The following is a 25,332-nucleotide window of genomic DNA, read 5'->3' as shown; positions in this document are numbered from 1 at the left end:
CATGTTTGTAGCTTCGAGAACGCTGTCTAACCATCTCGTCCTCTGTCGTCCCCTTCTCCTTGTGCCCTCCATCTTTCCCAACATCAGGGTCTTTTCCAGTGAGTCTTCTCTTCTCATGAGGTGGCCAAAGTATTGGAGCCTCAGCTTCACGATCTGTCCTTCCAGTGAGCACTCAGGGCTGATTTCCTTAAGAATGGATGCGTTTGATCTTCTTGCAGTCCATGGGACTCTCAAGAGTCTCCTCCAGCACCATAATTCAAAAGCGTCAATTCTTCGGCGATCAGCCTTCTTTATGGTCCAGCTCTCACTTCCATACATCACTACTGGGAAAACCATAGCTTTTACTATACGGACCTTTGTATAGCTCCAGTAAAGTGGCACAATAACCTATACACACAGGTTTTTTTTGAAGGGGGTACTGAATAGCCTTGCAGCACTAAAGATAAACAGTCTGTTCCTTCGGGCTTTTAAAACATTCACCCTCAGTAGTTACACACTGATTCCAGCACTGAAAAGAGGGGAGCGCATCCCCTAGTTACGCAAAAGCAGAGGAACATGTTGCAAAATTACAGGGTACAGTGGGGTGAAGATAGTCTTGTCATTTGCTTTTCCATTTCCAAACTATTGAAGAGTTACATTAGTACTTCTTCTGGAATGTTCTGGAAAATTATTTTCAATTCTACACAACCTTTTTTAAAAGTTCTGAAAATGGAGTGAATCGGAGCCATGGAAGAGTATGTCACTGGTCAGTCATGATGTCACTGGCACGCACCGAAAGGCTCCTATGACAGATACAACCACATTTCACATGATGTTCTAGTCTGTAATGGAGAAAAATGGTTGTGGGAAATTTGCCCAGAAACAGCATGTGCTGGCAGCTTATTGTTGGTAAAAATGCAGTTTGTCCACAAATAAATTTGCTATTTTTTTGACCCCTGTAAAAAGTGACAACGGATTTATTGTTAAATAAAACAGATATTTGGAAAAGCCTTTTGTCTCCTTATGTGGCTAAACAATGTAATAGGTCTCAATTAAACTCTGGAGAGTTGATGCCAATCAGTGTAGCCAATACTGAGCTAGTTGGACCAGCAGTTCAATTTTCTATAAGGCAACTTTCCTGTATTCAGCAGACAGTCTGATTTCCAAATAGAGAGAAGAAGTTAAAAAAAGATGGCCTAAAGATCTTGCTATGTAGAAAGCAGGTTCCTTGCTCATTTATCTTGTAAGCCCTTCTTATTTTGGCATTAGACTACCAAATAACATTAGATTATTTATTCTTCCTTTTTAAAATCTACTCATCAAGTTTTACTTTCTATTTATCAGGTTATTTTTTCATGCAAAATGTTTCACCAAGAGCTTATCTACTACACCTAAGAAGAGATCCTTAAATGAATTGCAACAGATAACAGCGGCAATTTAATTTAGAATTTATACAGTGAACAAAAGAACCTATTCCTACCTGTGAAAAGGGAAGAGCAACCTACTTCATAAAGTTACTTTGAGGGCAGTGCAAAATAAATATGCTAAAATTCTTTGCACGTTTCCAAAGAGTTATATAAATTACCCTTGATAGTAACTGAAATCTACTATTCATTGTTAAATATAGCACAATGAAATATCTGAAAGAAGCTCCTGCTAGACAAAAATGTAGACCTGCAACCCTTTGTCTTTTCTTCCTGGTTTCTTTGCTGCAGGGATTGTGAAACCCTGTCATGTTCTTATTTTTTTTATAAGGCTCATTTCCACTTGTAATTAGGGCTGTCTCAGCCACAGGCTCAGGCCTCTAATTTGGTGTTTATGTTGATGATGCATCACTCACCTTGGGAGGGCCTCTCACGTGGATGCTTGCTGGGTTTTCCCCATCCAAGGAAGGTTGCCACTTTTTCTTTTCTTCGTTTCTTCTTAGTTCTGCTCCTACAGCTTTAACAGCAGCCTGACACACTCCAATGTAGCAGGTCAAACTTTTCATGGAAGAATACAAAATATAACACAGTTCAACGCAACAAATCAAATAACCCCACCCACAACAGCATAACATTTTCTCTGTCTGTCTGTCTGTCTCTCTGTACACACACACATACATACTAGCGGCTGTGGCCCCTCTTTGCTTTGTTTCCCAACACTGCATACCCCCCATCTACTCCACTTTACAAAGCCACCTGCCCCCAATCTTTACTCCTTGCCAAAGCCCCTTCCCTCCCAATAGAATTTGCCAAAGAAACACCTCCCACTTGCCAAACCTCTGCAACCCTCTAGGGGCCACCTGCCCAACTGTCTCTGTCTCGCCCTCCAACTCTGATGCGATGATCCAGCAGCTCTGAGAGCCCAGTTTGTGGTCACACCGTATTTCGCAAAAAGCACCTGTCTGTGGCCAAGTGAACTGCAGTGTGATGCCATTACATACCAGAGAGGCACTGACAATAACATTTCAACAGAGAAAGGTCAAGGAGAACAGGTGCATCTCCAGCCACAAGCTAAAGCTGCAAAGAGATGGTGCCTGATGCACCTGTATAAGAAAGGAATTCTAAGTTTGGGGGCCATTACAGAAGAGGTTTTCTCACAGGCCTTGCACCTCCAAAAAAGATGGCACCATACAATAAAATAGATACAAAACAACACTAAAATCAATACAATAAAAGAGCTGTACATAAAAGCACGGAATAAAGAAAATACAATCTGGCATCACATACATTAATCACACCAAGACCTAAACACCCCATAGGGCAAACTGCTACATAACCATCATAAAGGAGAAACTAAGTACCGGTACATAGGCATTCTACTAAGTAGATAGAAACTAAGTACTTAGGCATTCTACTATAGAAATATCTAAAGACTGGCATATAGGGTGGGTCCCTCATTAAGCAATGTGAGAGGTGATGGATCAGTGCCCCCCAGCCCCTCTGCTGTTGCTTTGCCCATGGGGCTGTGAGCTGCAACTGCTGATGGCTTGCTGCGTATTGCTGCCCCCACCCCCAATCCATTATGGTGTGGCCTCTAGGAGAGCCACCACTTGGCTGCTGCAGCAAAGGGCAGCAGGGCTCTTAAAGTGCTGTATGGAATGTTGCCTATGCAACATTTGGCCAATAGGCTGCCATTTTGTTTGCAAGCCAAAGAATGCAATTGTGTGAAAGGGTGTCCTAGAGAATAGCTGTTTAAAATTTCACTATTTGCTACATTGAAACTTCAGTATTTGCCATTAAGAATATAAGAAGTGCCCAGCTGGATCAGAACAAAGCCCCTTCTAGTCCAGCATTCTGTTTTCACAGTGGCCAGCTGGATGCCTAATAGGCAGGATCTGAAAGTAACAGTGCTCTCCCCATTTTTGTTCCCAGCAACTGGCCTGTCTCTGACAATGTAGGTGGAATACTTCTGCAAATGTTGTTTGAAGTCTTGAATGCCTGTGCCACCACTGCTAATGCACCAGCACATATATGGAAGTAACACCTCTCAAAGGAGGAGGAGGAGGCTGATATACCTGCTTCGAGATCCAGTGTGGTGTAGTGGTTACGAGCGGTGGACTCGTCTCCGCTCCTCCACATGCAGCTGCTGGGTGACCTTGGGCTAGTCACACTTCTCTGAAGTCTCTCAGCCCCACTCACCTCACAGAGTGTTTGTTGCGGGGGAGGAAGGGAAAGGAGAATGTTAGCCGCTTTGAGACTCCTTCGGGTAGTGATAAAGCGGGATATCAAATCCAAACTCTTCTTCTTCTTCTTCAAGTAGCACAATGTATTTTGCTGGCCCTGCTGACATAATCAGCACTTTCGTTTTGGAGATATAAATCAGCCTACTTGGGATGCTAAACCACGCTAAGCTGATCAGCTTCATATCATAGTAGGCAAAATGAGTGAGATGGAACTCGATGAGTACCGATTTCCCACATGCCTATGACATGTAAAAGCCTGTCTCTCTCTTGGAAGAAGACAACGAAAAAGAAATTACATTCTGGAAGCATTGCTGCAGTATTTATCACAAGCAAATGATCAACTGAACCCAGTGGCTACTTCCACACCACCAAAAAAGAAGACAAAATGCATCATAAAAAAATGAAAAAGAAGAAAAGAGGACATAGATATTTTAAATCACTTTGGGTTGCCTCATTGTTGCTGGCATGTGTCTGTCTCAGGAGATGATGGAAGAGTGGGCCTTTGCGGGGGGGAAATGCCTCATGGAAAGTGACTCATTAATAATAATAATAGTAATAATATACATAAATTTTGCATATGCTAATTTGAATAATGCAATACATCTCAGAATAGACTCAGAAAGACTGTGAACAGGTGACCTATCTGGCTACTAAGTATTCTGTTCAGCTTGTCAATTTGCTTTTTAGCCCAACTCAAGATGCTTATACTACATATACACAAAAGAGTTAAAATATCTAAAATACAGTGGTGCCTCGCAAGACGAAATTAATTCGTTCTGCGAGTTTTTTCGTTCTGCGAGTTTTTTCATCTTGTGAAGCACCGCTGTGTATTGACGGTTTCCCATAGGAATGCATTGCCGGTTTTAAAAAAAAGGCACAAGACGTTTCGTCTTGCAAAGCAAGCCCATAGGGAAATCCGTCTTGCGAAGCAACTCAGAAAACGAAAAACTCTTTCGTCTTGCGAGTTTTTCGTCTTCCGAGGCATTCGTCTTGCGAGGTACCACTGTAGTGCCTTCTTCCTTAACAACCTGCCCAGTTACTAAGATCAGTGCCGTCACACATGTCACACAGGGAAACTATGATATAACTTGCAAACATTTTATAAACTGGGAGTAAGCCTCATTGAAATCAATGGGACTTAATTATGAGAATATTGTTTTATAAATCTGGGAGTAAGCCTCATTGAAATCAATGGGACTTAATTATGAGAATATTGTTTAGGGTTGCACTTTATGAGATTCCCCTGGGCCTCCAGCACTATTCCCAACAGCATCCATACAAAGCATTCCTACTGGGCTGAGTCACTACTCAGTTGCTGTTTAGAATTTCCCCATTAACACCTCCTCACATGTTTTGACTTAACATTCAGGTTGATCACAAAGTACTGCCATCATTAGCCAGTCCTCTGTCGCACACAAAGAGACTCTGCCATGAGCTACTAACTGGTCTGATCTTAATCTGAATAACAGATTAGAGACAGATCTGCATAATTGATAGCTTGGCTTTTCTGCTTTCAGAAGGAGAGGTCTAACCTAATTAAGTCTGCAAAGCACCAATCTTCTATCTTTGAGACTTTGGCAAAATGCAGACAGAGGATTTTCCATCGCTCCAGTTTTATCTCCCCCTACTGTTGCTTTTTTTGTTTAATGTGTCTATTTCCTAGCCTGAAAAAGAGTTTTGGGAAATTTGAAAACCTGCTCACTGTTTCTGACATTTCATTTGGCCCTAACAGAGTTATTCCACTGGTGTTACTTTCCTTTCCTTTTTAAAAAAATTCTTTGGAAATTGCATTCCCTTGATATTCCTTTTTCTAATATTTGGCTTGAATACTATCAAATGGGTCTGTCTGGAACCTCAACTGGAAGTGAGTTCCATAAACTTGGGACCACAATATAGAATGCAGGACTCCTGGTGCATACAAGCCATGGGGGACAGCTAAAATTGACTTTCTCAAAGACCTCATTGATTGGGCAGGGATATCATGAATCCACATACATTGTAGATGGGAATGGGGCTGTCTGTAACTGAAAGAGAGAGGGGTTAGCCTAAGGCTTGGGAGAAAGTTCAAGGCAAGGATGTGAGTCAAAATGTAGGGAAGGACTTTGCAACTCATGTCTCTTAGGCACAGCACTAGAGCAGCTGTCACTCTACATGCCTGCAATTAATTAATTAATTAATTAATTAATTAATTAATTAATTAAAAACAACAAAATAGAAAACAACAACAAATTAAAAAGCTAGGTAGCCACTTTAGGATGTATAAAATGGCTTTTTAAATAGGTGAGTCCAACTATTCCCATGAAATTCATTGATCCAGCAATGGATAATAATATTGTTATGAGTTTGTTAGGGAGGAAGTAGGCTATGTGCTGGGAAACACTGGCCCGCGAGCGCTCCAATTGGAGGACAGCCTTTACCAAAGGTGTCATGGGTTTTGAAGATGCTCAAAACTCAGGACGAAAGGGAGAAACGAGCTAAGAGGAAGGCACGTTTGGCAAACCTTCACCATGATCAACTCCCGCTCGGAAATCTATGTCCCCACTGTGGAAGGACATGTGGATCCAGAATTGGTCTTCACAGGCACTTACGGACTCACTGTTAAAACTGTTTATAGAAGATAATCTTACTCGGCTATAAGTGATTGCCAAAGAAGAAGGCTATATGTGAGATTCTCCTGTCCCTTGAATCCAGCAAGTGTTGACATATAAGCCACTAGCTTCCTGTGTAGAGGTGACAGCCTGGGTGATGGGCCATTAAGGGAAATGGAGGAAAGGGCTCTGTGTGAGACAGAAAATGGGAGGGGCTGCCCGTGGTTAGTTAGAAGACAAAGCCAGAGTTTTGAGTTGAAAGTAGCAGTGATGTGACCTAGAAGGAAAGCAACAAGCTGGAGAGAAAGTCGGGGCAAAGTGTGAAAGAAATGTTTGGATTCTATTTGAATCCAAGGCTGTGGTTATGGGAGAAACAATAACTTTTGGGTGTGTTGATGCTGTGAACCCCTCCTTCGCAGGCTCAGGTTGTATAGATGTGTAAATAAAGCATATATCATAAAGACACCACAGTCCAAAAGGAAACATGAACCTCCAGAACCTCCTGGTCTGGAACACCAGGAATCTTGCACTGCTAGAGACTGGGGTGCCATGCAACACTATAACCAAGATTAAAATCAACAGAACAAATGTTTATTTTAACGGAACACAGGAAACTATCTTTTACCAGGTCAGGCTTTTTGTCCATCTAGTCCATAATAATCTGCTCTGATTGGAAGCAACCCTTACCTGATACTTCTTAAACTGGTAATGATAAAGACTGGATGTGGAACCTCATTTTTTCAGGAGCGCTTTAGATCTGGAGAAAGATTTCTCTGTGGTATGGGCACTTGTTCTGGCTCAGCCCAGCAATTGCTATGATATGTCCCTCCTCTAGAGGTATCAGGTGAGGAAAGTGGTATTGCTATGAAGCCAAGCCACCTCTGAAGAAGGGGGGAGGTATTTGGATCCCAGAACTGCCCTTGATTCTTCATGTGACCTTTCATTTCCATACTCTTTGATGTTCAAATCCCTTGTTTTTACAACACTGGAGGGAGGGATTCCTTTTAGATCACCAGCATTGTAGAATGGAAAACATCTGCAGGACCCCCTGATTCCATTTGAAAGTGCAACAGCTGAAATGCCACACAATATCTGTCTTCACCAGCCTTGCTGGCTGTGATTATAATTTTTCCCTCCAAACAATGCAGTTTTTAATGGACAAGTGGAATTGTATGGCTAGAGGACAACATGTGATAAACTGCTCATATTGTTCCAAAACAATGAGGCATGAGGAGGGCAGACGTCCAGGCAAAATACCTCGTGGTGTTCTGATTTATTTAAAATATTGGTGGAAAAATCCTCTTTTTGCCTGGATTCCTGGCTGGGTAGGCTAGTGTTTCAGTACTAGATCATTTTGGACCAAAGAGAGGTGGAAATCTCCATTATATTCTGATAGAAAGATGTTGCCTTCCCAGCTGGAGAGGCAACATTAGAGGTTGTTTTGTTTCCCCCTTGCTGGAATGCCGCAGAAACCTATTCCTACTAAATTGAGACAAGGATAAAGACAGCTTCTGTATGGAATTAGAGGGTGATTTATTCCCCTCACCACATCTTGAGTAGGAGGGTGTGATATTCTAATATCAGGAGCTGTCCTTTAAAAATAGGACATCAGACAACTCTAGTAGTAATTTTCTAAATGAACACATTTCAGGCCTTAACTGAAATTGAGAAACATTTGAAGAGTTTCTTGCTACTTTGGGGCGCTTCTCAGAGTATTCTAATGGCAGAACCACTGACTTGCTGTGGGGTACATTAAATTGCTCTCACCCCTGACAAGAATAATGGAATCAAGATCTTCATAGTTCAACCCCTAGAAATAGCAGGACTTGCTAGTCTTAAACTGTATCTGACAGATACAATATACATTTTAGGACCTACCCTCCTCTTCTGATATAAAACCACTTTTAACTGGTTTTGATAGTCAATATCCTGATGTAAATTGTTTTAACTGTTTTTAATTTTGTACATACTATTTTAATGTTGCAACCCATCCTTGGACCTTATGGTGAGGGGGACCTTATGGTGAGGGGCAGCTAAATAATCCAATAAATAAACAAAAAAATCCCAGCCTCTTCGTAATTTTCTCCTTCTCTCTCTCCGAGTGTCTTCTCTTGGTACACAGAGGTTGTCTTCCTATAGAGAGTGAAGGTATAATCCCATGTCCCATCATGAGATGAGAGGGATAATTGGTTAAGATACCGAAAACGTCCCTTGTCTAAGGGGTAGCCACAGTGTCAAAGGCAAAAATAAAAAGGGGGCTGGAAGGTGGTTTACAAACCTCTTCATTGTTGTGTTTTTTCAAACTCCAGTTGAGGCCCTCTCTGTTGTTGTGGCACTTCTTTATACTGAGGTGTTGTTGTTGTTGTTGTTGACTACTGTACTTCATTTGAAGGATTTCCCCCCCTCTCCTTTTTATAAATCATTTTTATTTATTTTTGAACAAGGGAGGAAAAGATTACAAGCCATTCAAGCATTTGTAAATAACTTGCAGAGTTGGGGGGGGATGTAGATTTACATAATACAGATAACTGAAGAAATAGCCTTAGGTTTTTTTGTTTGTTGGTTGGTTTTTGTGGGTTTTTTGAGGGAACAGAGGTGGGGAGGATAAACAAGGGGTTAAAACACCATATGCAAAGAAATTGTTTGTTTGTTTCAGTTAGAGAACAGCAAGAGGAACTTTAAGCAAGCTCCCTTATACTGAGTCAGACAATTGGTCCATCATGCTTAGAATTATCTGATTGGCGGCTGCTCACCAGAGTGTGACAGAGGCTATTACCAGCCGTTCCTGGAGCTGCCAGGGATTGAACTTGGCCCTTCTGAATGAAAAAGCATGTGCTCTAAAGCTGAGCCACCACCCTTCCCCTACCAGCATTTGCCAAACACAAATACAAGTTTTTACATTCAAAATCTCTTTTCAGAGTTATCAGAGATGACAGGTAATTCTTTGATTTTATTTTATTTTCTATGACTTACTGCCATATTACTGAAATGTCAGTATTTTGTTTTGAAATGAAATGTCATTGAAATGCTTATGGGTGTTTGCTAACATGTTTTATCATGTAGTGCTGACATTCTTGTTTGTGTGAGATGCTTTCGATGCAATCCCTTCTGTGGAAAAGCAGCGTACAAATTAAAATCTAGTGACATCTAGTCCAATCAATATGCTTGGTGGGATATATGGTTCTCTCATGACAGAAACTCAACTTTCTCACATTTTTATTATTGCTATTAATTAAATTTCTATATATTCAACTGAATCACAAAGAATATAGCAAGATTCAAAGTTAGCTAGGCTGCCTTGATTTGCTCCAGGAGTCCCCAGATAAGGAAGGCTTTTAATATAGCATCTCTTGCTACCAAGGGCCTTCCCGCATTAATAAAACATGGGGCCTCCCTGGTCAGACAATGCTGTGTGCAGGGTGTGTGCCCTGCACCAGTCTTTTGAGACTGGCAGAGTTACAGAGTGCACCATCTGCCTGCCACACACCCCTGGGTGTGCTACAGCACGAGACTCACCTCTGAATGATTCTAGGAGTATGGCCATAAGGTAACACTGCCCTACCTATACCAGAACCTGGGAACTACCCCCCTCCCATACCCTGGCTGTGTGCCATGACCTGTAGTGTTTTGCATCAGTATGGAGGCAGGTTTTATGTTTCTGGGTGTGATTGCATATAAATGATGCTTGAGTTGAATGGAAGATGTTGACCAAGTACCTTCTCAGTAACTTGCTGCTAGAAAGCTGCAAATACCAAAAGTTAATATCTTAAGTACTGTCTTCCCGGCCCCAATAGAAAATAAACAACTTCAGACTAATAATAATAATAATAATAATAATAATAATAATAATAATAATAATTTATTTATACCCCACCCATCTGGCAGGGTCTCCACAGCCACTCTGGGCGGCTTCCAACAAAACACTAAAATACAATAACCTATTAAACATTAAAAGCTTCCCTAAACAGGGCTGCCTTTAGATGCCTTTTAAAAGTTTGGTAGTTATTTTTCTCTTTGACATCTGGTGGGAGGGCGCTCCACAGGGCGGGCGCCACTACTGAGAAGGCCCTCTGCCTGGTTCCCTGTAACTTGGCTTCTCGCAGTGAGAGAACCGCCAGAAGGCCCTCGGTGCTGGACCTCTAGCAGAGAGAGCAGCATCTCATCTGAGAGGAGCATCGTATTAGCAAGTGACTGGCCCTTTCATGCTTTAAGAAAGGCTGCAAAAGAAACAGGTGGAAGAAACCAGGCAGCATACTTTATTTAGAGGAAAGAAACTAAAAGTGGAAGATGACTGAAAGCAGTTTCAAATGCAGCAGGCGGCTATAGAGAACTGGAGAACTGTTCGCCACACCCATGAGCATGAAATAATGCTTAGGCAGAAGTCCCAGGTTAAATCGCTGGTATCTCCAGGAAGAGATGAGAAAGACTCCCTGAATGAAACCCAGAAAATACACTGTTGGTCAGGGTTGACAGCAATGAGCTAGCTAGACCGATGGTCTGATTCAATATAAAGCAGCTATCCAAGTTCCATCTCTTCTGATCTCAGAAGCCAAATCGTGTCAGGTCTAGCTAGTATTTAAGGGAATGACTGCCAGTGCCTAGGAATACCATTTTTAGTAGAGAGGCAATGGCTCATGGTAGAGGGCAGGTTTTGCATGCAGAAAGTCACAGGTTCAGTCCCTGGCATCTCCAGGTAGGTCTGGGGTGATTCCTCTCTGAAGCCTTTGATAGTCACTGCCAGATAGACAACACTGAACTAAATGGATCAATGGTCTTAAGAAGGTAGTTTTCTCTGTTCCAATGGAACAGACTATTGGAAAGAATATTCTATTGGGTTGGGAATTGAACAAGTTGCTTTAGAAAGTTTATAAGTATCCCCTTTGGATTGTTGTGAGACTGAATTCATGTTTGTTGAGATAATAAAAATATAAGCCTGAGTATGATTAAATGAGCTAAAGCAGCATCTAAAAGGACTGGGCAAATAATAAGGTCATTATCTGATGCTGAAAAGGTAACAAAGTTATCATTATGGAATGCCATAAAGCCGGCATTCCAAAGCCAGGACACCGCTGCAAAAAAGTCCTGTCTCTGAAGGCAGGTGGGCCCAAAGAAGGGACTCTGAATAGGATCCAAAATCTGGCCTGGTTTAGGTGGGAGCAGCTGGTTCTTGAGGTGCACTGATTCCAGGCCATACAGTGATTTCAGATGTTAAGGCCAGCACTTTGAAATGTAGCCTTGTCAACTAGGCAGCCTTACGGTGTCCCTGTGTCCTACAATATGGAGGACAGTCCTCTATTTGAAGGACTGGCAAGAGCACAGTCCTCTATTTTAAGGCGTCCTCTTGGAAGAGCTGCCCAGTCCAAGTCAGGTTTACATATAAAGAACTGAAGTGAGCACAGAGGCCTTGAAGCTGGCGATCAACATCCCATAGACAGCTGGCTGAACAGAGACACAGGTCCCCTGATCCCAGTCCTTACTATGGTAAGATGGTTGCATTTCTGTTTAAATGACAGGAAATGCTGTTAAATGTGCACATATGCATATATATTAGCATATGCAAATTTTATACAAGTCTGTGTTCTTCATTGTTTTCTATGAGGTGGGCAATGCAGTTCCTCTTTTCTAGCAATGCATACGTTGTACCCTAAACTAGGCTTGACCCCTTCAACACAGAGCAAAGACAATCTGCTTCCTCCCCCTCACACATTTTCAGCAAAATCCCAGTGCCTCAGGACTCAAATCATTTTACGCAGGAAACGTCCTGCCTGCTACTGAGACTGGCTGGCAGCTTGCCCCACCAGAGGACTGTGTTTACATGCCTGGTACTCCCCAGATTTAATATTTGCTTGTTTGCAGCAGGGTGTGCAATTCCTCCAGCAAATACCTGGAGAGGAGTAGTCAGGGCTGTGTTTATAAATAATCTTCTCAGGGCTTTCTGCACACCCCTTTGCCATGAGCATTTCTGACAGTGGCAGTCTCTTCTTAAAGAGCAATTCCTTCCCACCATCTTTCCAAGAAATCTACAACAGTGCACCCAGGAATCTAAAATTATGTAAATGCAAGCAGGAGGATACAAGCCTACTTAGATGAGGGTTTATATGTATTGCCTTTGAAGAAACACAAAGCAGTATTCATTCACCTGCCTCCAGTCCTAGACACATTTCCATGGAAGTGAGTTCCACCAAAACCAATTAAATGCACTCTAATCTGCCTTGGGTGTTTGGTGTGTGTGCTTTTCTTCTGGATTTTCATCACCAGTGCAAATGCCTAGTACTTACCGCACCATTCCCAAAGCCCGCCACGTCTCTACTTTCAAATGCTTGTAGCTGAACCCTGCTCACTTTGCAACAGTTTAAAACGGAAAGTTACTACCATCTGGTGAGCTGCTGATAATGAGTTGTATTCAACTAACATTTCATCAGAGTAGATCCACTGAAATTTATGACCATGACTCTAACTTAGCTCCTTTAATTTTAAAGGGTCTACTCTGAGTAAAAGATAGTTGCGTACAACACAATAGCTGTGAAGCTTCTAACTTTAAATTGGCCCTGGTAGCTATCTGTCTGACAGCAGTTTGAACTGTAGAAATTAGCAAGGTGTCCATTCGCAGCAGCTGCAACTGATGATAATACAGCCACTTTTGCTGCAGCAGATTTTAGTTACAATCCCATGTACTCTTACTTGAGAATAAGCCCAACGGAATACATTGAGATTTTACAATGATTAAACATGTTAATGACTGTACTATAACAGCATTATCCTCTCTGAAGAAGGTAACACACTCTTAAACATGATTACACTGAAGGAAGTCCCACTGTGTCCGATTAAACTTACTCCCAGTGCATAAGATTTTAGCCTTAATTAGCTGCTGAGCACTTAATCACCCATCACACTCTCAGTCAGTGAGTTAATTTATTCTCTCTCTCTCTCTCTCTCTCTCTCTCACACACACACACACACACACACACACTCTCTCACACACAAACAAACTTATACTTTCCCTACTGCTTGCAGGTTAGTGAGTGAAATGGGGAACCAAATCTATGTTACTACTAGAGTTTAGGCAGCCTTCACCAATCAATTGTTTAGGACTACAACTCCCATCAGACCCAGCCAGCACAGAACCACCCTGCTATGAAAACATTTGGAGGGCACCAGGCTGGCAAAGGTTGGGGTGGTATTGACTCTTAGTTTTGTTTGGACAGCGCATACATGGATGTGATCATTTGCAGGTGATAACAGCAAGGGTTGTCCCCATATGCTTGGAAAGCACCGACAACATCCTGGATGCCTCTATGCACTGTTATATAAATTGAAGGCTGATTCTGAGGAAAAGCGGAACTGAGCTTTCTGGCATGGCACTTCCATTTTCTCCATCTCACCTACATACTTTAAAGCACAAAAATACAAGCGATTTCCTGAAAGACTTCACAAAGCAGTTTCCCAAGACAGCTTTTATCAGCTTGTGCTTCTACCTTTAGTCCTTAACTCTCCCCAAACCATCTCCAAACTGACTGTGGGCTGTGTACACATTAGTGTTTACTCTGGTTCCAGTGTGCTCCCACTGCTGGCTTTTGAATCCGTGTACCTACATTATTACCCACGATGCAGAATTATCCTGTGTCTCCTTGAGAAATGCTGCTGTTTGATCTGTTTTCCTTCAAATCACCTTCAATCTAAAGGGAAAACTTAAGCCACATTCACTTCACAGTTAAACAGAGGTGTGTATATTTGAGATAGCTATTGTGTATGCACAGGTTCATGAATAGGCATTCCGGGGGAGGGGGTTGCAGGGGCAAGGAAACGAATCAGGTCATATGCATCATGTGAAGACATTCCTACCCCCTCTCTGATGTGCTCAGTGACATGCAAATGCAACTTGGAATGAATGCAGCAGGGAAAAACAGCCTTGTTGCACGTTAATCTGGTAACGTGTACACACATTAAGCAACTTAAGATACAGGTAGGTTGTCCATCCCCCACCCCATTGTATTTCAAGTCACATTTGCACATTGCTGTGCACACCAGATGTCTTCACCCAATGCACATTTCCTGTTCAGTTACCCTGTCCCTGCAAACCATCTCTAAACTCCTATTCATGCACGTGCCAGCTATCTATACATGTGCTGTTATCTGTACACACACAAATGTACACACCTCAGCTTAACTGTGAAGTGAACTTGGCTTAAGTTTTCCTTTTGAAGCTAATTTGAAGGGAAACATGTCAAACATCAGTCTTTTTCAAGAAACTACAGGATAGCTGTGAGTATCATGAGTATCGTCGTGTGTACACGGATTCAAAAGCCAGCTGTGGGAGTGCATTTGAACCAGAGTAAACAGTAATGTGTACACAGCCTATGAGTCCTATCTAGGAAGCCTGCCTGCTTTTCTCTCTCTGACTGACATCTCTCTGGTGTGTGTGTGTGTGTGTGTGTGTGTGTGTGTGTTGTGCTCATAGGGTTATTTGCTACACAGTGACTGTTGGTTTTGGCGTGGAGTGAGGACCACACCTGCTATTCAACAGCCAGGGATTTTTTTATACCTATAAAAAAAACCCTAATGCAATATTTGTTGTGGCTTTAAGATACATATAAAACACACACACAACATATCCAATCAACCTGACCATGAGGGATGATGGAAAGAAAATGTTCTGAGAAAGCAAACTGTGAGAAGGAAAGTATTTGAATTTTGAGAGACTTCTCTTAAGAAAATGTTTCTTAAGAGCATCAGGACCCTGTGAAAGTAAATATTTGTTGGCTGCTTTCCTCACACGTTTCTAGTCATCTAGTTGTTGCCTTCTATGAAAGCCTCAGAATCCCGACCATCTTTTTCTCCTTCTGTGCTGTGCAGGGGGATGAGGAGAATTTCAGTGCATGACTTGTCCAGCTCAAGAGGCAGTCCTAAGATGCCCTTCCAGATAGCAGATACGCTCTCCTTTTAACAGCCACCTCAGATGATGATAACTGACAGCCCAAAGGAAGGCACTGAGAAACAAGAGGGAGACATCAGCATTGCTGAGGAAGGAAGAACCTCAAGGTGTGCAGAAGTAATTAGAAAACCAAAAAACCTAAGTGGCCAACTTATCTTTTGTAAACCGCTTTGAGGAGTTCCCCCCCCCCAACAAGCGGCATATAAATTTTATGAAACAAACTCCCTTAAAAACAGACCAGTGAGGACTGACAATAGAATATTGTGTCATTTGGAATCCTGTGTGTGTTTGTGTGCACACACCTTCATGTGGAACACAGTGAAGAACCCTGAAGGAAGGTATGTCTGGCTGGAAACCTGAAGAGCATTCACTACTACAACATTTTGTTTTAGGTCCCACTTGCTCTCCTATCTCTGTGACCCTGCCTCCGTGATTTAGCCTTAATGTAACCCTGCAAAAAAACTTTAGTGGGATGCTGTCACTGCTGGTTTTTCTGCATATTACTAGCTAGATTGACTGGTGCTTTTTTCTGGATCAAGAGAAAGACTGGAAAGAAACCTGTGGGCCATGGAATTTGTATATTGCTAGTTTCCCACTTCTTGTAATGTTAGTATTTGGAAGACTGGCTAAAGCTAAAAATGCCAGAAGGCCAGAAGTGAGTCGTAAGATGAATTTGTCATATATCAATTTTGTTTGGCTTGTGGGATATACCAGTTAAGAACAGACCAAAGGACCAACCAGTCCAGCACTCTGTTTATTCATTTACAGATTTTTATACCACCCTTTACCAAATGGACACAGGGCAGTTTACAAATTAAAGACTTCATAAATACCTAATATAAAACATTAAAGTGATTTAAGCAGCAAACTAAAGTAACATCAGCAAACATTCAGCAGTTCCAACAATTACATCATTCTGCAATGCCTATACTTTATATCGTACTTCCTCTCCTGGTGGAAAAGTTGCATCTTTACCAGTCTCCTCAATTAAAGCAACCACAAAGCAAGATGTTTTTCCATAGGGAGGTCATTCCAGAGTTTTGTAGCTACCACTGAAAAGGCCCTGCTATTGGGCCCCTCACTTCATATATCCTTGACTGGGAGAAGTCACAAAAACCCCTTGCTGATCTTGACATGGGAGGAGACACCCTTTCAGAGGGCCTCCCAGTGCTCTGCCAGTGGTTAACCAGATGTTAACTGGAAACCCACAAGCATGGCATGAGTGCAACAGCACTCTCCCATTCATGATCCCCAGCAAGTTTCCTGCCAGTGCACCCCTTTTACAATACATGTCTGAGTATCATGTTTGGAATTAAAGCAGGACTAAGGGTTTTGAATGGTTGTCCTCTTCTGGGACAGGCTACATGTGCAGCAATTGCCTGCTATAAAAGTCTAGCTCAAAGAATGCAAACCGGATGCTGGAAATCAAACTGACAAGAAAGCAAAAGCAAATAGCAACATAACATCTCAGCAGCATTCTTGAAGCCAACTAACAGTGAATGATTAAACAAACTGCGTGCCATCTCATCACTTTGTTATTATTTTATTTATTATTATGTTATGTATTTTTGTGTTTTTATACTGTAAACCACCCATGATCTTCCGATGAAGGGGGGTATATAAATTTAATAAATAATAATATATTAACAACACCTATCATATTTTAATGAGAAACAAACTACCTGAGAGAATAAGATTATTTATTTTAGGGCAAGTGAACTTATCCTCCAAGTGTTGAGCATTATATAGCTAAAAATGGCATAATGCATGCATAAGAGAACTCTAAAAAAGTAAAAAATAAATAAAAAGTAGAGACATCACCTTGCCAACAAAGGTCCGTATAGTAAAAGCTATGGTTTTCCCAGTAGTGATGTATGGAAGTGAGAGCTGGACCATCAAGAAGGCTGATCGCCGAAGAATTGATGCTTTTGAATTATGGGGCTAGAGGAGACTCTTGAGAGTCCCATGGACTGCAAGAAGATCAAACGGATCCATTCTTAAGGAAATCAGCCCTGAGTGCTCACTGGAAGGACAGATCCTAAAGCTGAGGTGCCAATACTTTGGCCACCTCATGAGAAGAGAAGACTCCCTGGAAAGGACCCTGATGTTGGGAAAGAGAAGGAGAAGGGGACGGCAGAGGACGAGATGGTTGGATAGTGTCTTCGAAGCTACAAACATGAGTCTGACCAAACTGTGGGAGGCAGTGGAAGACAGAAGTGCCTGGTGTGCTCTGGTCCATGGGGTCACGAAGAGTCGGACATGACTAAACGACTAAACAACAACAACAAAGAGAACTCAGCAGGCTTAGGAAAATCTCATACCTTGCAGAAGCACAACAACTATTTTTTCTGAGGGGGCGTCTTGGGGAAATTATAACCCCAAAACAGCCCAGTGCTCAGTGCCCAGATAATGATGAATGGTGGGGGGAAATAGAAAACCAGGGAAACAAAATTAAATAGAGTATCCTAGAAAATAGCATGCCGGGCTGGCTAGAAATCTGAATGGGAGCCCTCCATACAACCACATTTTATTGCCAATCACACTTGTATAACTGAATAAAATGGCCCAAACTGAAGAAAGGGACTGATCTCAGGTAATGAACTCAGTGACATATATTTGTGCATTTATTTTTTTTAGTATGGGCAGAAGGTGATGAAGATGAAGACTCCAAAGTTCCCTGCTAAGCACTTGAAAGTGGGAAGAGAGTGAGGAAAACAGCAATGGATCTCTTAAAAGAAAGAAGATGAAAAGCATGTTCCTAATTTTTTTCCTTGCTTATTAGCAACCGAAACTGTTTTGGAACCTGAGCCCCAAGAGATTAGCTAATCTGAACAGTGAACAAACCTGCTTCCAAAAATTGCAACCCTTTTGTGATGTGTAGCAAACCTATTTACCAATATGAAAGCTGGATAATTAAATGACACTTCCTGGAGCAGAGGGAGGAAGCTTTACGTAATGCAACTTGAAAGCGGCTTGCTCCCTGATCAGGAGAAGGATATTGTTCCTTCTAGACCTTTTGTGCCTTACCAAGGCTGTCTACTTGGTGTGTGTGTGTGTGTGTGTTGCTGCGAAGGGCAAACAGAATGCCCGAGCATATGTTACATGTCTGATATTAAGTTGGGGTTGTTGTTTTTCTTACTCGTTGTTATCTAAAAGAACTTTTTTACATATAGTGTGGGTGTGTGCTTGGATAACTTGCCCTGTAGGAGTATTATAAGCTGAGCAGTTAATATTGTGTGATTGTTTAACTCTGTATGTGCTGAATGAACTTTCACAGCAACTATTGGGTTCATACAACTGGAAAACAGTAGAGAAACTGAAAACGTATGGCAGAGGTTGCTAATCAGTTGGCCCTCCAGTTGTAGTTGGACTCCAGCACCTATCAGTCCCAGACAGCATAGCTAATTCTCAGGCATGATAGGAACTGTAGTCCTATCACAGGTTATCCATCCCTGATGTTCAGGGATATACATGTGTTTCATTCAGCTTCTGTTTGTTGCAATTCCTCACAGCCTCCATCTCTAGCAGGTGAGTAAGAAGAGGCTACTGAGTTTGAAAGCCAGGTGTGCCTTGCTTTATGGCTTGCAGTATAGAGCACACTACTGCCACATAACCGCCTAAGAGACTCAGCAATTCCATAGAACAAATGATCTTCACAGGTACCCATGGCAAAGATCCATCTTCATAAAGGAATCCCATGGGAAAACTCCACAAGGTCCTTCTTATTTAAATATTGATCTGCCACCTTAACGGCAAAGATCTAAGAATCATCCATGCCCCAGATACCATAAGATAATAATTCATTATTAATTAAAAGATGGCTGGGAAACTGCATTCCAGTGTTACCAAAATACACAGAAGTGATTTGGAGGAGAAGGCAATAGATTCAGAAAGAATGTCTGCCAGTCAAGTCTCCTTTTGAGGATTTTAATGCCTTCTGTTAATTGCTTCAGTAACTGAATCAGGACTAGGCGGTCATCATGGTGTGGTAAATGTGCACTCTGTTGATTTCTTGCTTTCTCCCAACGGACCCAAACAGAAGCCATTTAGAATTCCAAAAAAAATGTAGGAGATACTCTGCTTCCATGCTTTCTGGATTGGAAGGGGCCATCTCTGCCCAGCCCTGGAACCAGAGATCTCATTGGATGAGGAACAGGGACAACAGAACCCTAGCATATCTCCATACTGCCAATGGCTCAGAACTGTCCAATCCCACCCCAGGACTGGAGGTCCTCATACCAGCTACCTGGATTTCTTGCTGGCTCTCAGACCCACCACTGCCCACCTCCCCCAACACCAGAAGAGACAGGGAGCTAGACAGAAGTTCCAGAGCCACCACTAGCTGCACATGAGGCTACTTGAAAGGAGGGAGAAGCCTGTCCAGATTAGGGTCTGGCTGAGATCCAGGAATGGGTGGATTCTTCAGCTCCTATAAAAGCTCCCAGCTTGAGCTGTTGAAGCTCCCTGGAGAAACAGGCATTATAGCAGAATCTCAATCTCTTCCTTCTCATGCACTGTCCATTCCCAGCAACCAATATTCAGAAGCCTACTGCCTCTGACAGTGGACTTGGAACCAAACCTCTGTGGCTTGTAGCAATAGTTGACCTATCCTCCAACAACTCTATAGTGTCATGATAATTATTTTTAAAACTTTGCATTAACCCAGCTCTGGTAATCTCATCAAATGCTGTTTTAGCAGGTGTGATACACCTGTAACAGTGTGATTTGGAGTGAAATACACACACACCCGTTGATAAGGTTGCAATCCTATGCCCATTTACTTTTGATATGGACAGAATTCAGTGGTGAGTAAACACACTTAGTTTTGAGCTATGTGATTTAATGCAGCTCAAGACTGCATGACATAACGTATTGGAAACACTTACATGAACAGTGACATTTGTGGGGGGGCCTTCAGTTGACGTGAGCAATTGACTACAATGAAATAGCCAGTTCACACACTTTAGTCTGCATAGTCTGAAAAAGGTTAACACCCTCGTTCTACAGATATCATATGTATATTTGCACTGAATTTGGGTGGCAGACATTAATCAAGTAATGAATGTGATTAATTCACTTGATTTAAATTTTAATTTAAAATTTGGATTTTAAGTAGGGCTCACCTCTGTGTATTATCAAGTGGTTCCCATAAGCATCTGTATGGCCACTGAGAAAACAGGATACTAGACTAGATGTATCTTTGGCCTGATTCACAAGGCTCTCCTTATTATCTTAAAGGCTTAAGGCAGAGGTTTTCAACCTTCTTGAGTCCATGGCTCCCTTGACCAACTACATTCTTTCTGTGCCAGCCCTGCGGGGCTCAGAAGCTCAGTTATGTTGCCCCTGTTCCCTCAGCCTCCTCTCCTCTCTCCTTGGGAGTCTCCTGGGCAGCCGCCGCAGCCACCCCTGGTCTTTGAGCTGCAAAAAAAGAGGGGTGCCTCCCAGAGGCACCATTTGCCTGGGTGCTTATAGCCAGGGCTGCTGCAACAAACAGCCACACAAGCCTTTGGGAGGTCGAGACGCGAGAGGGCATCAGAGGAGGAAGGGAAGGAATGAGGGACAGAGGCCAGTGTTGTCCGCAGTACCCCTGACCATCATTCAAGGCACCCCAGGATGCCACAGCACACTGGTTGAAAACCACTGGCTTAATGTATCACAAGCAAACAAATGTGTACATATATAACACCCACCGATGTGAGTATGACAACTATGAAGACTTCATGGTTCAGGATAACCATGCAGTGGATTTGACAAAAGCATGGCAAATTATGCAGTAGTACAAAGACACTACTCTAGTCAGTGTAAGATGAAAGTAACAATACTTGGCCTACCCTCCAGGGTGGTTGTAAGAATTACTAAGATGAGATATAAAAAGTACTCAGAGCTCTTGAAATGTACTATAGAACAGTATTAGTAGTAAAACTTTGATATCTGGGTTGGTAATGGGAGTGCTTGAACGAAGAGATAACATCTGCTATGGCTTACTTGCAAATTTGAATACTTGCAATTCATGGACGTATCTGTTAATATGCCATTAACAGTGATTATCTCAATGTGATGAAGAGATATCCTAACCTGGGAAGACAAAAGCTATCTTGTTCCTATGGGTTCACCTTCCACCCAACTGGGGAAGCAGCTGGGATGGCAAGTGGCCCTAGGCAGGGTGGAAGGCAACTCATATGTTTGGACAGGTTGAAATGCACCTGCCCCCTTAGATGTGTGCACATCTGTCTGTCTATTCTTTTGTGCTTTCCTCCTGCTACTTGCCTGGCCTGGAGACAGTGCATATGCAGGTTGTACCTGTTGCTTCACAGGCTGACCTTTTGTCCTGACAGATCCCTTATCCAATAGGTGTTCAACATCCCTTGAAGACACTACAATCACAGGGCCTGGCTGGGCTAAGCTGTTCTCCATCTGAAGGACTCGGACCCTGGGGGCTCTTCCTTCTTACACTCATTTGGGCTGCCAGCAAGCTTTCCTGGAACAGTGAAAGTTAAGAGTAGGAGAAAATAAAGTTGTTCTTAGCATGTTATAGAGGAAGAGAGGTAAAAAGGGCAGGAAATTTGTGCCGTGTCCATTTCCCCTTGGCCCTGAGCCGCAGCTCATTCCGGATCTGGGATTTGCGTAGGCAGAGTTAAAAATAACAGGGGTATATAAAGAGAAATGCACAGGGCCAGTGAATTCTATAACAAAGAGTCGAAGGGATGCGCAGTGAAGTGGCAGAACTACCACTGCATCAAGGAACATGATCAAAGTGAAAATGTTCCAACACAGAATAGTCCAAGTAACTGTAGTATGCGTGTGCTTCTGCATGAAAGTGTGTGCATGCCTGGGTAGGCAGCAGAGACCAAAAGGGAAACCATATTGCACTGATATCGATGGCAGTTTTCCAGTTGATTTCAGTGGAATCTGGACTGTACCCTTATAATCAAATCATAACCTTGTTTACTTAGAAGTAAGTCTCATACAGCTTAATGTCTGAACTGCTTGTAGGTTTACTTGAGACTGTAGCCTTAATTATATGTTTGGTAATGTCTGTTCAGTTCATAATGCCAAGAGGTCTGATTACATTGCAGTTGAACATGTGTGTGTGTGCGCGCTAATACACAGACACAAGGAGAGTTCGTGCCCTTCTAGCCATTTCAGTCTGTTTGCCTTTTATAGTCCTGGAAAATAACCATAATAATAAATCTTCTTCCTAATAATAGGTGGTGCTGTAATTTTCTAGTATGGAAATTTTTAATTGATATTTTGTATGTCTCTAACCATTAAAGGTTTCAAAGGAGATTCATGACTATAATAGGTGTAGATTATACAACTCTCTTTAGCAGGGTGAATAGTCAATATTAACTATCATTCTAACTTCAGTTTTATGAATTAATACAAATAAGAAAGTCGGGGGAAAGAGAAAGGTTTCTAAAGAGGCATATTTTACACCCTGATGCTAGATGCTGATTTATTAAAAAAATGTCTTTATGAAATACTATATTATTAATTTGTATACATACCGTGCAGGATAACTGAGCAACTGCTTTTAGAAGGGCACAAATGTTGGGAGAACCCATTCACTAAGTTGCTTCTCTCTAGTCCCAAGGAGAGAATGACATTCTTATTTAGCCTCTATTATTGTACCATTTGAATACAAACTGACAGAAACAAACTGAATAAGTACAAAATTAGTTCCAATTTGGTTTAATTTCTGATAAGCATGTGCCCAGAATTTTCACACAAATATTCTTATTGGAAGCCTCCAGGTCCAATCACATTACAGTCACATGAGTCCAACTGAAGTCCCCATTTATTTTCCTGTTTATTTAAATAGTTCTAGACTGAACCAACTGCAGGACTGTAATCCTAAAGACACTTATGAGATAGCTTTGGAATAGGCTGAGGAAAGAGATTAATTAGCCTCTTATATAGTGATGGTTCTCAACGACAATGACTGAACTTGCAGGTAAATTCCATCAGAACAATTACTTGATTTAATCAAGTAATGATTTAATCTAATAGCCTCCAGAAAAGCTAGTTGCATACATAATTTGATTTTCAGGACTTCAATCTGTTTCTCCCCCTAAAGGAGTGTGTTACCACCCTGGGTTGGAGCAAAGTTTGGAGTTCCCCCACCACCTCTGAAACTCCTTACAAATGAAAATGAATGCTACTCCTGATAAGATTGTTTTCTTTCCATCCAAGGGAAGGACCTGCCAAGCCTTGATAAGTGAATCTCCCTTTAATCTGAGGCCACTCTAGGTTGAATTTCATTTTCTTCTAGTTGTTTTTACTTTCATTTTGACCCCACTGCCTAGGCACAGCATTTGTGGCTGTATTAATCTACACCTGATAAATGGTTAGCTCACGCAGTTCTGTTTGGGGAGTGCAATATTACGTGACAGTCGTTTTTTCTTTGCTTTGTTTTTAAGAGACACATTTATAATGTGAACACCCGCCCGCCTTTACATGTGGTTTGGTTATACTGACTCAAAGGTGACAATTAGACAATGCTCACAAAAGGCCTTGCTGTTCTTTCAGAGCACAAAGTTTAAGCTGGCAACGCTGGCTAAAAACAACGGCATAGAGACAGTTAATTGCTGTTCTGAGGGGGCTATAATGGTAGTAGATGAACCCAAGTATTCTCTTTTGTTTCAGAGGGTGTTTTGAAAGGTTATGTATCACCAGTAATGCTAAGTACCCAACCCATTTCAAAGATAAGAAGGACTTGTGAGTCAAGCAAAGAGAAATGGTTGCTATGTAGAAATCTTTTGTATGTGTGTGAAAACCAAAGTCATGGAGGTGGAGCGCTTGAGACTGGGCCTCCCCCACCCCCAAAGTGACCCATTCCCTACAATCAAACTCCTAGAGCCCAATGCTTCTGGGGAGGAGCAGCTTCTGGTGTATGCAAGTCCCAAATAGGATATGTAAGCTCAGGTTCTACTGCTGTGAATGCTAATAATACTATTCATATTTTTTTAAAATTCCATCTTTCCTCCAGCAGGTAGACTGCCTCAGACCCTGGACGCTCCCTTTAGCTATCATGGGGAATAGCTGTTGATAGAATTTGGCTAATCCTCTTTTGAAAGCCATTTAAGCTAGTGGCTATTACTGCTTCTTGTGGCAGCAAATTCCTTGAATTTGAGTGCAACCCTAAGCAGAGCTGCTGTATGTGTATGAAACGGCAGCTCTATCACCACTTCCAAAGCTCTGCAGACTCCTGCTAGCCAGGATTGTTTGAGGAGATGGAAGGTGGGCCTATTTAGCCTTCACCCCCTCCCTGCAGCTGCCTCCTCCTCCTCCTCCTCCTCCCCCCTCCTCCTCCTCCTCTTCTTCTTCTTCTTCTTCCCCCCTCCTCCATTGGTTCTAATCGGTGGAATTGTTTACAGTAGCTCCAGGCTGGCCATAGGCTATCCTGCCATAGTCTCAACCCCAGGGAATGTCCTGTTTGGGGGCCTAATGGCAGCCACTGCCACTGGGAACATGGCTGGCTCTAGACATGCACCTTTTCCACTGGTGGAACTCATCTCTGCTGCTGGGGAGGCACCAATGGGCAAACCTCACGCTGTTCATCTGAGAAGTTGGGGTTGCTCTGTTAGCAAAATATTTTACAAATAAGCACTTTCTTGTCTCCACATAATTCCACATAATACATGGATGTAAATTTTCCCAGTTTATTCTAGCCTTGGTGAAGTAGTTTAGGTTGAGAAAGTGAGTGAATGGGCCAAGGTCACCCAGTGTGTTTCATGGCAATCAAAAAGTCTAGGGGCTGACTACTCCTTACTGGTAGTGACTTGGATCAAGTCTGTTCACATCCTTTCCTTGTTTCCTGGTCTGGGAAACGAGGAATAATTACACATTCTTTTTCACAGAAGTCTAAAAACTCTGGTGCAAGAGCTGATTGGAAGGCACAACCCATAGAAATGCACACCTCTGTGCTCACCTGCTTCTAGGCATCAAATAATTAAATAATGTCCATTTAATTATGTCTCCTATTCTGCAACAATCCAACTTCATGGAACATGATAGGCATTTCTTATTTCAAAGGTACTCTAGTTTTACGGAACACATAAATCAGAGATCATAATTGAAAAACACACCTTATTTTGGATTCTGTAACTTTATACCTTGGCCCCTATGAAACCTCTTTCAAATAGACCACCAACAGGCTATTTTCT

General features: G+C 42.1%; 1 long non-coding RNA gene across 1 annotated transcript; it reads right to left on the bottom strand.

The window, feature by feature from the left end:
• Positions 1–449: 449 nt before the first annotated feature.
• Positions 450–25,332, bottom strand: LOC310680024. Its single transcript, XR_014512617.1, has 3 exons — positions 25,282–25,332; positions 1,820–1,961; positions 450–821 (listed from the first exon to the last, which is right to left on the bottom strand). It is a non-coding gene; the product is annotated as an uncharacterized lncRNA (long non-coding RNA).

Source organism: Podarcis tiliguerta, assembly GCF_965153285.1.
Source record: "Podarcis tiliguerta genome assembly, chromosome: 6".
NCBI lineage: Eukaryota > Metazoa > Chordata > Lepidosauria > Squamata > Lacertidae > Podarcis > Podarcis tiliguerta.
Note: the sequence above shows the minus strand (reverse complement) of the source record. Positions and strands in the feature narration are given on the sequence as shown.